Here is a 13,751-nt window from a genome sequence, read left to right on the forward strand (position 1 = left end):
ACATCAATCAATTAAGAGATGTTCCAGGCCTACAGACCAGCCTTTCTTGTTTTTCTCCCTACAGGCCAATCTTGCAGAGGCATTTTCTCAATTAAGAGTCCCTCTTCCCAGATATGTCTAGGTTTATGTCAAGCTGACAAAAAACCGACCAGCAAAGGCAGTAAATCATTAACACTGGCCCAATAAATGATGCTTGTACTTGGGACACTGGATTGGCTGTAAGCAGAGCAGCCCAGAGCAAGGTTCTGGGGCTTCCACTGCCCCAGAGTTCCCAACTCTGGAAACAGTGACCACGCCTAACCAGGTTCATGCCCCCATCCTGACCGAACTGACCTCACCCAGGCCACCTCCCATCACCCACACAAGCACTGTCTGCTTCTCGAATCTACATCCAATGCTCAGGCCACCCTTGGGCATAATCCACTCCATCCCTCCTGGAGACCCTGTACCAGCGATACTTTGAGAATACAGCTTCCCCCTGCTCCAATGCCCACACTGATTGTGTGCATTCTCTTTACACTGTGTGCATTCTCTCCCACAGAGGAAGGCATGCACCAGATCCTTCACTCTCTAGTTTAGCACTCGCCGGTAGTGTGCTCCCAATACAATCCTCACTAAGCAGTGCCAGGCTGCCCGGCAAACTGCCTCTCCCTCTCGGCTCATTCTTAAGCCATCCTGGCTTCTCCCAGGACTCATTCCCTGATGGGAAGCCCACTACCACCTCCAGGCCCTCCTCTTGCTCCTCTGTTCAGTATCCCCTTCAGAGCCTCTTATCTGTCCCATATTTTATGGCCTTCTTTTATTTCCTTTCCAAGTGCATCACAGACTTGGCTCACCTGAATTCTTTGTCATTTATTTGGCTGCTTTTCATTCTAAAAGAGTGTAAACCATGTGAGGGCTGGAGCTGTGTGCTGTTCCTGAAGAGCCCAGGGCAGCGCCCAGCACTGAGTGGGTAGTACATCAGTGTCTGGAGAGTGTGTAAGCAAATGAATGGAAAAACAAGTCAGCCCCAAGTAGGTGGGGCTGTGAAAATGGTCTGCAGGTCCCCCAAAGCATCAGCCATGGCCTCCAAGGGGCTTGTGTAGGAAGCGGGATGCAGGAAACCTTTCTCAGTGAGCTGTGCTTCTGAGCAGGGCTGACCACCTCCCTTTCTACTCATGTCTACACAGAGACATGTAAGGAGCTAGGGTAGCAGGCTGGAGAGCTGGGTACCTGCACTCAAACAGATAAACTGAGGCAAACAGATCGCTAGGCTGTGAGGAGCCTTCCTTGGAGTAATACACAGGCTTGGACTTGAGGCCAGATGAAGAAGGAATCAAGTTTCCCAAATAGCAACAGCAGCAGAAGGCTCAGGCAGATCCAGAGTCCACCCAACGAGGGATGCTGAGACTGTCGCTGAAGGTCCGGAGCCCGGGGGTAAGGCTGCCCTAGCAGAGACCCTGCCTGCCCAGCTGATGAAGGATGGTGCTGCTGAGGGCCAAAATGCCCTCCCCTCTCACGGTACACATTAGGAATTATTTCTCTCCAGAGCAAATGATTTGTTACAATATCCACCGTGTGCCTTCCCGGCTGGGCACCCTCCCATACATCCTGGATTAATCCCGGAAGTCACTCCATTCATTTAGGCCATACCTAAGTATGCCTCCTCTTTTATTAGGGAAATTTTTCATTGTCTTGAGGAGCTCATAGGTTTTAATTTGGTGCAGATATTTTATAGCCCCCCTTAGTGGCTTGTGCCTGAAAAGACCTTCTGGGTCCCAAAAGCCTGGCAGGGGAGCATCAGATTCCAGGGAGGTTAGCATAGCATAGCCCCTTCCTCCAGGGACCAGGAACTCAGCCCCTGGTGCTGTGTGGCATTGGGTGACCCTTTAACTTCCCTGATAGGTGAATCCAAGGACGACTGCATTATCTGGGTGCTGACGCACTGAGCTTACCCAGGGAAGTCAGGGATCACCACCATCAGGGACCAATGTAAAAGAATGGTGATTTAAGTGCAGACGGAAAAGCATGGTCCAGGGCAGGCAAGGCACTGGCCACTCAAAGCCTAGTTCCAAACTCTTTAGATTATGCTTGAGAGCCCATCATGGTCCAGATTGCTGTGCAAATCCAACAGGCCAATCGGAGAGGTTTGCCCAGGGCCTGGCTATCATGCAAAGGTGCTCAGGAAGGTGAGACTCTGGGGTTCCCAGCCTACCATAGACTCTTTCCACCTCACCATCTTGTACATCTTGTAACCCTCAAACAGCCTAGCCCTTGGTTCCTTTGCTCTGGATGATGGTCACCCCTCAGGCTAACTCCCACAGGCACAACTTGCCATGAAAAGCTGGCATGACTTTCCTCCCAGCCCTTCCATGAGCACTGCCTACCCACTACCTGAAGCCTTGAAGTCTGGCTGTTCACCAACCCTGTATGACCCCTTGGCCCTCCCCTCAGGTTGACTCTGTGCTGGATCCAGGCTATGTGCCTGCCCCCATTCTATGTTAAGAGATACCCCCCCATTCTTAGGCCTCCATCCCCACCAGGGTTCTGATCTGTCAGTCTCCCCATTTCCACCGCTACCTCCCCTTCTCCCTGCCACTGCTACCCTTGGGCAACTCATACTTTGCCCCAGGCTTACTCATACAGCCAGATCCTTGCTCACACCGCTCCCAAACAGGCAGGCTGTCTGCCATCCCTCTGGCTCCCCAGCTTCCCACAATCCTCTTGAACCCCAAGGACCAGACTCCACCTGGGAGTGCTCCCTGACTTCCAAGCCCTAGCTGCTCCTTTTCATTGAGGTCCATAGCATGTCTCTTTGATCCTGTGAATGTCAGGCTATTAACAGAGGTTGTGTTACCCACTCATTCTGTGACAGGTGAGCCCAGGCAAAGCCACGGGGTACTCAAGAAAATGTAGCTCATTAAATGACTCAGGCTCAGTCCTCAAGGAGGACTCCAACTGAGGGAGTATAACACTTCCCTGGAGAAGATGTTATTGTGCCCATTGTGCAGGTGAGAAAACTGAGGATATGTGAATCCCTTACCCAAGCAGCAGACCTGGGAATGCAACCCATTCCACCAGTCAGTGCTCTTAGGGTGCTGTCTATACGTGTCTCTGTTCCACAAACAAGCACCCAACCAACCCCGTGTCCAGCACAGCCAGATGTGCTAGTTCCTCTGACTCTCACCACACTTGGGGTGGGGGAGTGTATCTGTGACACCCAAGAGAGAACAGAGGTCCACAGAGGCTGGGTCACTCACTCAAAGCCACACAGTAATCCAGGCTGGGATTTGAATGTAAATTCCCTCAGCTCCCAGCTGGCTGAGAGCTGCTGATCAGGACTCCCCAAGCCCACTGGAGGGTCTCTGTAGGACCCGCCATGCCTGGGGCTGCTGGCCTCCCCTCCCCCAGGACTCCCAAGAGCGCCTCATGGTTGGTTGACCTTTTGGAGGGCCAGGCTTTCACAGTTCTGGGTGTTTACACAGTCAGCCTGGCTGTGACCGTTGAAGAAAGTAGGACACACAGAGGAGGGAGGGGGTATGGCAGGTGTGGGCTGCAAATGCTCCTGCTACCTTGTTTCCACGTGGCCTGGACAGGGGGGCCACCACGGCACAGGCCCCTCGAATGACCTTGGCAACCACTGGGAACCCTTGGACGTGGGGTAAAGGCCTAGACTGCCCACTGATAGGAGGGGACATAGCCAATCTTTCCTACAGCCTCTCACCGCTTAGGGACTTGGAGGGCCCCAGGAGACATGGAATGAGAGAACTCTAGCAAGAACCCCTCTGAACTGAGGGTCACTTCATCTGTGAATGGGGTGCTCATCACTCTCCCCCAAACATCATAGAGGTAGAAGGAGCCAGTGGGACCCAGCAGGCCTGAGGCTATTCCAGCTCTGGAGCACACAATAAATAGTCAGATTCAAGCTGGACAAATCCTAGAATCTCCCAGAAAGCCATCTGGGTAGCACTGGGTGTGAGTGCTAGGCTACCACCCAACAAACAACAACAAAACCGCACCCACATGTCACCAGGAAAGCTAGGGTGGCAGGTGTGTCTTGGTACCGGGGACCATGAGCACTCAGAAGCCAAGAAATTGGTCCAGGCCTTCTCCCATTTGTACCCAGCCCTAAGGGAAGCTCCCAACAGCGACTCCTGGCTCTTTGTGCTCCACCAAGCTCAGCCAGGGCTCTGGATGCAGTCAGGACAAAGGGACTCCATGCATTACGTGGACAAAACTGAACATCAAGCAAGGATAAGAAGCAGCAGACAGGGGAAAGTCTTGGGCTGCCTCAGTACAGGGTGGGCTGTGAGGGACGGGACCCTAGTGGAGGCCACGGGTATGTGGGCTGGAAGCTGGAGGCCAGAGGTGGCTTACTAGCTACATGGAATGGGAGCCCCCCAGCCCATCGCACAGTCTGGCCTGGCAGTCTTCCTAGCTGCTCTGCAGCTCTCCAAGCCCAGGCGGCCTTTCACCACGCAGAAGAGCCTCTTGACTGAAAGGCCTCTGAGGCGCCTCGCCGCTGTGTGTCCCTTAATTGGGAAATTGTTAACTCCTTCAAGAGGAATTTTAATTCAGCTCCCCTCGACTGAAGGTTGGCAAACCTAAGTGCCAGCAAGCACCATGCACACCCCTTCCCTAAACCTCTATCTGCCTGGGGTGGGGGTGGTGGGGGAGGCAGACAGCACGTTGCTCAGGCCACTTGCACAGGGCCGGGTCCTATGACTTCCAGGCTTTCTACCGCTCTTGTGGTGCAGCAGGCCTGTTCCGTGCTCTAAGGACAGCTCTGCCCTGTCTTTCCCTGACCCACCACGTCTGCTAGGACTCCCTCAGGAACAACCTGGAGCCTCTCATAGACTCTCCCACACCGCCCTGGAACTGAGCCCCTCAGGCACGTCATTGAGCAGTTACTATGTGCCAGCCCTTTGTATGCAGCAGACTACTTCATCTGCTCAAGGCAGATGCCATTATTAGTCCCAATTTGCCGGTAACAAGACTGAGGCCCATCCAGATAAAGTAAATCGCCTCAATTCATACCCCATTCGGGAGTGGCAGAGCTTGGAATGGATCCTACACTGCCAGTTCCAGAGCAGATACAACTTTTTTCTTTCCTTAACTTAATTTCTTTATTGACTATTTGGGAATTTCATATCCTGCACCCCAATTCCACTCATTTCCCAGTCCCTCTATATCTGCCCTTCTCCCTTGCAGCATCCTCCCACCAAAGGAAATTAAAAAAAAAAAAAAATGAAAACCAAACCAAAACAGACACTCAAACAAAAGCCACTTTGCTCCTCCGTCTTTCCCGTCTCTCCAACACCTCTTCATCCGTCTTAGTGACAGTGGGAACCGCAGTGTGTCATGCAGTCTACCCTTTTGTCTTATCAGCTTTACCTGCAAGTGTTCAATCCAATGAGTCCTTGGTCTGGTTCAAAGCCTCTGGTTTCTGGTACACCATCATCACTGGACCCTCGCTGACACACCTCTCAGATATCCTGCAGCCACTCCAATCATGGAGGTCCTGCAGGCATCATTCTGAAGGACCAGTCCTTTCACATACTAAAGTAGGTCATAGATGGGGTAGATGTTAGGGTGGGCCAACCCAAGGTCCTGGATGTGGGCCTGGGTGGTAGTTGAGCTGGTGAGACATGGCAGCTGGAGCTGCCCGCCTCAGGCTTGGGGCAGAGCTGGCTCTCCCATACAACTGGTGAGGGGTGGGGCCCGCTCTCCAGAGTGCAGCTCTCCCATGAGGATCAGAGCCAGCTCTCTTGCTACAGTGTCCAGAGAGGGGCAAGGTCAGTGAAGGGTAGGTTCAGCTCAGCCTGACCCTCAGATTTTATCATACATGATTCTTATGGCCCCCTGTGGTAACAGGGGGCCACAGACATCAACACAGACCCCAGCTGCAACAGGACCACAGACCCAGACATGGCCCTCAGCAGCAGCTCAGGCCTGATGTCACCATGGCCTCTATGGCAGTTCAGGTCACCCAGATCAGAATGGTCCTGGCAACAGCATGGCTCTTGGACACCAACATGGTCTCAGGTGGCTGGCCAGACCCCAGGCATCCAAATGGCCCTTGGTGGTAACAGGAGTCATGATATCAACTCAGACCCTAGCTGCTGTAGAGGCATGGACCCAGACATGTCCCCCAGTGGCAGCTTGGGCCTAGAGGACACCATGGCCCTGGGTGACAGCACAGGCCATTCAGATCATCATGGCTCTGGTGGTGGCATGGTCCTTGGACACTATACAAGGCCACAGGTTGTGATCCAGACCCTGTGCATCTGTGTGGTCTTTGGTGGCAGCACAGGCCATGGACATCAATGCAGACCCCAGCTGCAGAAGGACCATGGACCCAGACATGGCCCTTGGCAGCAGCTCAGGCCAATATCAGCAGATACAATTTTTAACTGTCACCTATGACTGCCTGCTTACCCATGGCTGTGAGCCTCACCCTGGGGGGCCATAGTCACTTCATCTCTGTGTCCCTGGGTACAGCCCATTCTAGCCTACAGCCATGTTTCATAAACCTTTGCAGAGTGAGCAATTGAAAGGTGAACAAAACCAAACACTGGCTAGTTACTCCTCCTTTGAGCTTAACCTCACCTCTGACAAAAACAAACTGCAGAGCTGGAGAAATGCCTCAGCAGTTAAGATCACTTGGCTCTCTTGCAGAGGATTGGAGTTTGGTTCCCAGCATCCCCATTGTAGTCTACAGCCTTTCATAACTCTATCTGGTCCATGTTGGGACTGTCCACTGCGATGTATATCAGATTGTTAGTCCCTTGCTGGTACGGGCAGCCAGTGGCACAGAAGGAGCCCAGGCAGGAGGATCCAGATTTTTTGTTTGTTTGTTTTTGTTTTTCAAGACAGGGTTTCTCTGTGCAGTCCTGACTGTCCTGGAACTGGAACTCACTCTGTAGACCAGGCTGGCCTGAAACTCACAGAGATCCACCTGCCTCTGCCTCTTTTTTTTTTTTTTTTTTTTAAGATTTATTTATTTATTATGTACACAGAAGAGGGTGCCAGATCTCATTATAGATGGTTGTAAGCCACCATGTGGGTGCTGGGAATTGAACTCAGGACCTCTGGAAGAGCAGTCAGTGCTCTTAACCTCTGAGCCATCTCTCCAGCCTCAAGGATTCAGATTTTGAAGCCAGCCTTAACTTTATATCAAGACCCTGTCATGAGAGCTGGGTACACAGTTCAGGAGCTGGTCAACTTGCCTAGTATACACAAAGCCTTGGTTTCTATTCCCAACACCAAAACACATACACGTTGAAACTGTAACCCCCAAAGAAGTTCAAAACGTGACCATGCCCTTGTTTCGAAAGTGGGATGTTAGAATGCAACTAGCTAATTAGGATGAGGTCACACAGGAGTAGGATGGCTCTTAATTCAATACAAGTGTTTGACAAAATAAAAATTATGGGCCAGCAAGATGTTTCAATGGGTAAAGGTACCTGCTGCTAAGCCTAATGACCTACATTTGACCTCTGAGTAGGAGAGGGAGAGAATCTACTTCGGCAAGTTGTCCTCTGACCTCCACATGTGTTCTGTGGCACACAGAGTAAATAATACAATCTAATTAAAAATAACAATTATTGATTCTCACACATGGAGATCCAAACTAAATCAACTAAATGTTGTTTTGTTTTGTTTTTGTAGAGCAATTTAGTAACACAGCACCCAGGGAGATGCCATGTGAAGAGACAGAAGGAAGTCAGGCAGAGAGGCCTAGCCCAGGTCCTCCTGTACAGCCCTCTGGCCTCCAAGCAATGACGCACTACCCTCCTGATGTTTAAGCCACGCAGGTATGGAGTTCTGGTGTGCACCTACTAATACCCCACAAACTTGGGCTTTGGAGCTAACCTGACTCCTCATGGGTTGTGTGGCCTTGACAGGCTACTACGACCTTTTCTAACCCCAAGCTTGCTCATGCCATCCCAGGACACTGCACACACACGTTCTCTGTAATGTCTGGATGAATGGGCCAACGGCATCCCTCTTCTCTATGGCTGTTATATGAACGTAATGAGCTGGAGGATGGGCTGTGCTCTAGAGACACTGAATCCACAGACACACAGCCATAAGAGACACACATCTCAGGTACCCTGTGCTGCTCCCTGAGTAAGCAGGCAGAGGTGCCACAAGGGAGTACTACATCCACCAAGCCTAAGACACTGCTGAGTCCCCTGTAGGAGATGGGCCCCCACCGGGCTCTGAGGTGGGAGAGGAGACTCCTGATGCCAAGTGCATCCTCTGTCCCATGGAGCCCAGACCCATTGTGAACTTGAGGGAGGCAGATTCAGCTCAGTCGGCAGAGGCAAGAGCCTCACAAGGGCTGTTCCAGGGCCTGTACAGAGTGACGTCATCAGCCTTGTAGCTGTGTAAGGAAAGGTCAGATGGATATCTGTTCTCCCATGGCACAAGCCTGATTTGGGCCAAAGAGTCCCAACATAAACAATCATTAAGAGGTGACTGGGAGGTGGCTAAGCAGTTAGCTCTGTTGGGAAAGTGTTTGCATCTCATGCATAAGGACTTCAATCCTCAAGACTAAAATTGTTTTTAATTAAAAACTAAAGTGGTGGTATATGCTTCATAACATCAGTTTTGGGGAGGCAGACAGCCTCAGAGCTTGGTGGCCAGCCTATCTAACCTACTCAACAAGCTCTAGGACAATGAGAGAACCTGTCTGAAAATACAAGATGGGTTACCTGGGTAACCACACCCAAGGTTGACCTTTGGCCTACACACACACACACACACACACACACACACACACACACACACACACACACACACACACACACACACACACGGTGGTGCCTGGGCCTTCTTAATCATCTACATTCTTGGGTCTCCCTAGCAACTCCAGATCAAGAGGTCTAAGTGGACCTCAGAGGATCCCTGTCTCTAACTTCCCTGGGTGTCTGTGGTGGTTTGAATGAGATATTTCCCATAATCTCAGACATTTTAATGTTTGATCACCAGTTGGTGGAGCTGTTTGGGAAGGCTTAGGAGGTGTGGCCTTGTTGGAGGAAGTATGTTACCAGAGTAAGCTTTTTGTTTGTTTGGTTGGTTGTTTTCTTTTGTTTTGTTTTTTCGAGACAGGCTTTCTCTGTGCAGCCTTGGCTGTCCTGGAACTCACTCTGCAGACCAGGCTGGCCTCAAACTCACTAAGATCCACCTGCCTCTGCCTCCTGAGTGCTGGGATTAAAGGTGTACACCACCACCGCCTGGCTAGAAGCAAGCTTTGAGAGATGAAAGATTCACGTCATTTCAGTTTTGAGACGTCTGCTTCCTGCTTAGGGTTCCAGAAACATGTTCTCAGCCTCTGCTCCTGTGCCATGCCACCTCCCTGCCATTATGGACTCCTCTCCTTCTGGAACCACAAGCCAAATAAGCCTTTCCTCCTGCAAGTCACCTCATGCATGGGGTTTTGTTACCACAATAGGAAAGCAAGTCATGCAGTGTCCTGATGCATTGCAAGGTTGAGGTACCCCAGCCCCCAGAGCTCCGTGGCTTGGGAAGGGCTTTGACAGTGATGCATGGAGTGGGAACAGCATGTAGACAGGAGACAAGGGGAACAAGGGAATAAGGACAGCAAGATGAAAACAAGCTGAAGATGATGGCGTTGACAAGATGTTACAACAGGTTAGGTTAGCTCACCACACACCTTATCAGGTCTGGGGAGTACCAGCCAGCTAGCGAAAGGGGCCAAGAAGTAGTCGTGTCAGGGAAGGCATCTTAGAGAGGTGAGACTCAGCTGGCTGTGAGGAAATCATTCTAGAAGGAGGTGATGTGAAGTGAGACTGAGCTTGGGTGAGGCAGGTCACCTCTTGGAAAGAAGATGGGTACAACGGATGGGCTTAGCCAGATCATGACAGACTTAGCAGGATAAGGTCTTGACACAGGGAACTACGGCAGGTTCCTGAGAAGCATGACCTGAAGGAAGGTCAGTTAGTGAAGCTTAGGGGAGCCTGCACCCATTTCAGTCCTACCAAGTGTGGCTCTCTTTCAGGGAGGAAAGGATAATAGAATTGAGCCTAGTATCAGCAGTCAGCACACCTCCCTGACTTGACAAATGTCACAGAAGGTACCAAGTATTAGGTCCCGGGGAGGAGTGGCTGGGAAGGTGAGCTGGCAGAATTTCCCGGGACTGTAAATCCAGAGGCCCAATCCTTCATCTGCAGAGCTGCAGTGAAAGGGCAGGCTGTCACTAGGGAGCCCTCAGGGCTGGGTTCGTGTTGGGCAGTTAGGCTCAGATTCCTCTCTATGTGTTCTATCCCAGGCTTTGAGGCTTACCCAGCCACCTGGATCCTGACAGTAGCCATGTGTCTGTCTACATGTGCAGCCTGGTCCCTTTCCAACTACATTCACAGGTCTGCTCTGCCTGCCCCCAGCCCTAAAACACCTCCAAATGGTCAGTTCTGTGAGGGTATGGATTTATCTGACATGTCCCTGGTAGAGACACATGGTTCTCCAGATGCCGTGTTGGGCACACAGAGCCATACCTGGCAGTGGGTATTTAGCAAGTTAGGAGAATGAGGAATGAATGAACCACTGGGCCATTGATGACACCAGGGAACACACATGGAACATCTAGTATGTACAATGTAAGGATAAATGTGTGTGTGACTCGGGAGATATTCTGTCCTGAGAAGCCACCCACCCACACACACACACACATACACACACACCTGCATGGGCAAGTCCAGCCTCCATGGGAGCAGGACCTAGTCCAGCAGCACCACCCAGGTGTCAGGGAAAATACCCCTGGCTCTCCTGGGTCCCCACCATGAGCCACCATCCCTGAGACAACAAGGAAAGGCCCATCTGAGCAGTCATGCTCTTTCAAGCAAGAGCCAGGAAATGCATGCTACGTAAAAGGAAGAGAACTGGACAGGGTGTGCCCAAGTCCATAAGGGCTCCATGGGAACATCCCAGGTCCCATTGTACTGAGAGGTGTAAGGCCTCTCACCTGGGACCCATCCTTGCCTGCACTTCCTCCAGCCTGCTAGAGGACAGCCTGCTGTCCCTTCCCAAACACAGGAGCACTTCAGGAAGTGATGAGGAGGCAGGGGAGAGAAAGGAAAAATCTGGGTTTCTTCAGGATGTCAGGGTTCCCTATGCCAGGTGCCTGCCCCTCAGCACAGTGGAACAAACTCTTCCCAGCTGGCGCCAGCCGCCTTCCCAGCAACCCAGGCCCAAACACAAGGCCAGTGCCCAGCCTCCACAGTACTGCTCAGCCTGCCCTTCGTCCCTGCTCAGCCCTTTCTGCCGTCATTACTCTCCGGGCCCTTCTCTGTTCACCGAGGTTTTATTTCAGTGACAAAACACTGGAAACCATCAACATACACAACAGAGAACTAGTTAAATGGGACACGGCAACACAGGCTGGAACATTATGCTGCCATTAAAAATCACATTACAGAAGAGTATTTAATGATGGGAAAATGATCTTGGTGTAGTATTAAGTGTAAAGGCAGGTTAGAAAACAGTAAGTACAGCTTGATCCCAATTATGTCATAAATACATATTTTGTAGAAGACTGACGGGCAAAACACCCAAGAGCTTGCATTTTTCTACTGAGAACACACATTACATTTTATAACCAGAAAAATAGATGGTTTTTAAAGGACCCTACAGGCTTCCATCCTTGGCCTGGAATCATCTCCTTCAGCCAGCCCTGCCAGCCACCAGCTGAGCCAGGCTCCCCTTGCCCTGTACTTCCAGGAGTGATCCCCACATTGCGCCCATCACTGCTGCTACCCACAAGGTAGGGGGTGGGGGTGGGGTGCAGCAGCCTCCTGGCCAGGATGAGGCAGAACCCAGAACACTATGCCCCATCATCCAGGCACCACAAAGAACCCTGACCTCAGCCTCTTGCCCATTACCTAACGAACACAGGTGACCAGCCCACCCAGGACCAACCAGTTATCAGGGCTGTTTTGATGGGTTAAGTAGACTTCAGAGCGACATCTAGTACCAGGGAGAGAAAAATGGGGTGTGCTCCCTGCCAAGTCACACACATAAACTGTCCCCCAGGCCCAGGCAGGGGTCTTCTGAGCACACAGTCCCACTGAGTCGAGAAAGGAGGACAACATGGTCTAGCCTGTGCCACCATTCCTACTTAGCAAAGTAGCACTGTAGCCTTCTCTCATTGGCTCAGACACGGGAGCAAGGTGACTTTATCTGTCACAGTAAAGCCATGGTCAAGCCAAGTAGCATCCTTTCCTGTCCCTTCCACGGCCCTCCTATGTCATCAGTTCACCACCGCTTCCACACATTCCCTCACGCGGGACACGGAATGGGAGGGGCCTGTCACCTCCCACACTGAGCGTGCCCAGCTCCTTGTGATACAGAGCAAGAGGCCATCTGCTCCGTTCACACTAAGCCAAGGTCAGCTAGCTGACAGGGCTTGTCACAAACACAAACACCTAGGATCTGAGTCTTGTCCTGCCCTGAAGGTGTCTGGACCCAAATGTCAACTGTGGAGTCCCATTAACCCCGCACATCAGAGCCGAGGCTGGCCTCTTGACAGTTTCTTGGACACTGACTCTCTCCGTCCACACATTCCCACTCCCTCCTGACCTGGAGTCAGGCACACATTTGGTCAACAATGTGACAGCAGAGAGGACAGAGAGCATCAGCTTGCCTTGACACACACATACACACACACACACACACACACACACACACACACACACACAGGCCAAATGGGAACCTATTAACCAGTGCTGTCTGTGAAACTATGTGGTTAGGACAAGTGCCCCGGGCTTCTGAGCTGGCTATGAACCAGGACTGGCCACAGCAAGGGCTACTGGGAGTTGATTTCAGAGGACAAGGACAGATGGAAGTGTGTTGAAAGAGGGCCCTGAGACTGTCCTCCTCGGAAGCCCCACTAACCTACAAACGGTCTCTTACCTGTGTCTGGGTAGTGTTGGGTGCAGCTGGGCTGGGATCAGCCTGGGTCGGGCTCAGTGGGCTTTTTTGCCCATAGGCACCAGTACCTCAGGGCCTGTGGATACAGGAGGCTGTGGAGAGAAACAGGAGGCTGTCAGACAGAACAGGCAGGGTGGTATGAGGGGGAAACATGCAAAAGGGTTTGTGTCTACCCAGCTGGGCAAGTAACACTGTATACACACACACACACACACACACACACACACACACACGCACACACACACACACACACTTTGTACTCAATGGCATATGTACACTTGCATGCTCCTGCCACCAGCTGGAGCAGTGAGGCTCTGGGAGCTTGGGTCTTTGGCTGCTTGTCTCCACAACTGGACCTGTGATCTTGGGACAGTCCAGTCTCTAAGCCTCACTTCTTTCATCCATGGAATAAGGGTTTCCTCCTTCTGCCAGGACTGTAAGAGACTACCAGGGACACAGGGCCTAGAGGACAGTAGGTATCCATCAACACCACTACTGATCTCCTCCCCGTCACTAGGTGCTAAGAAGTGTCCAGGCTAACGTCAGAGAACACAGCGGAGCTCAGGATGCCTCTCCTGTCTGGTCTGAGTCCCACCTTACCTGTCCCCAAAGAGCCTGTGGTTCCCACTCATGTTCCCCTGTCTTACTTCCTCTTCAAGCATTCTCTAGAGGCTCCCCAGACTGGAGTAGGAAGGATGTCCAGCCTGAGGTCTCTGGTACATGATGCTATCAGAAGGCCAGAAACAAGGCAAGTGTTCCCAGCTCTCCCAGTTCATGACCCCGTAGCCCTGAATAGAGGTTTGTTGTTGGTTTTTTTTTTT

General features: G+C 51.7%; 1 protein-coding gene across 4 annotated transcripts in view; it reads right to left on the reverse strand.

Moving 5' to 3' along the window:
• Lingo1 (leucine rich repeat and Ig domain containing 1) overlaps window positions 1-13,751 on the reverse strand; it is a 185,020-nt gene that overhangs the window by 150,617 nt on the left and 20,652 nt on the right. For all 4 annotated transcript variants that reach the window (XM_036192325.1, XM_036192328.1, XM_036192326.1 and 1 more), the window contains exon 2: window positions 12,913-13,022. The gene's annotated coding sequence lies outside the window, so the exon portion shown is untranslated. The remainder of the gene's footprint in view (window positions 1-12,912; window positions 13,023-13,751) is intronic.

Source organism: Onychomys torridus, chromosome 7 (genome assembly GCF_903995425.1).
Source record: "Onychomys torridus chromosome 7, mOncTor1.1, whole genome shotgun sequence".
In the NCBI taxonomy this organism is placed as follows: Eukaryota; Metazoa; Chordata; class Mammalia; order Rodentia; family Cricetidae; genus Onychomys; species Onychomys torridus.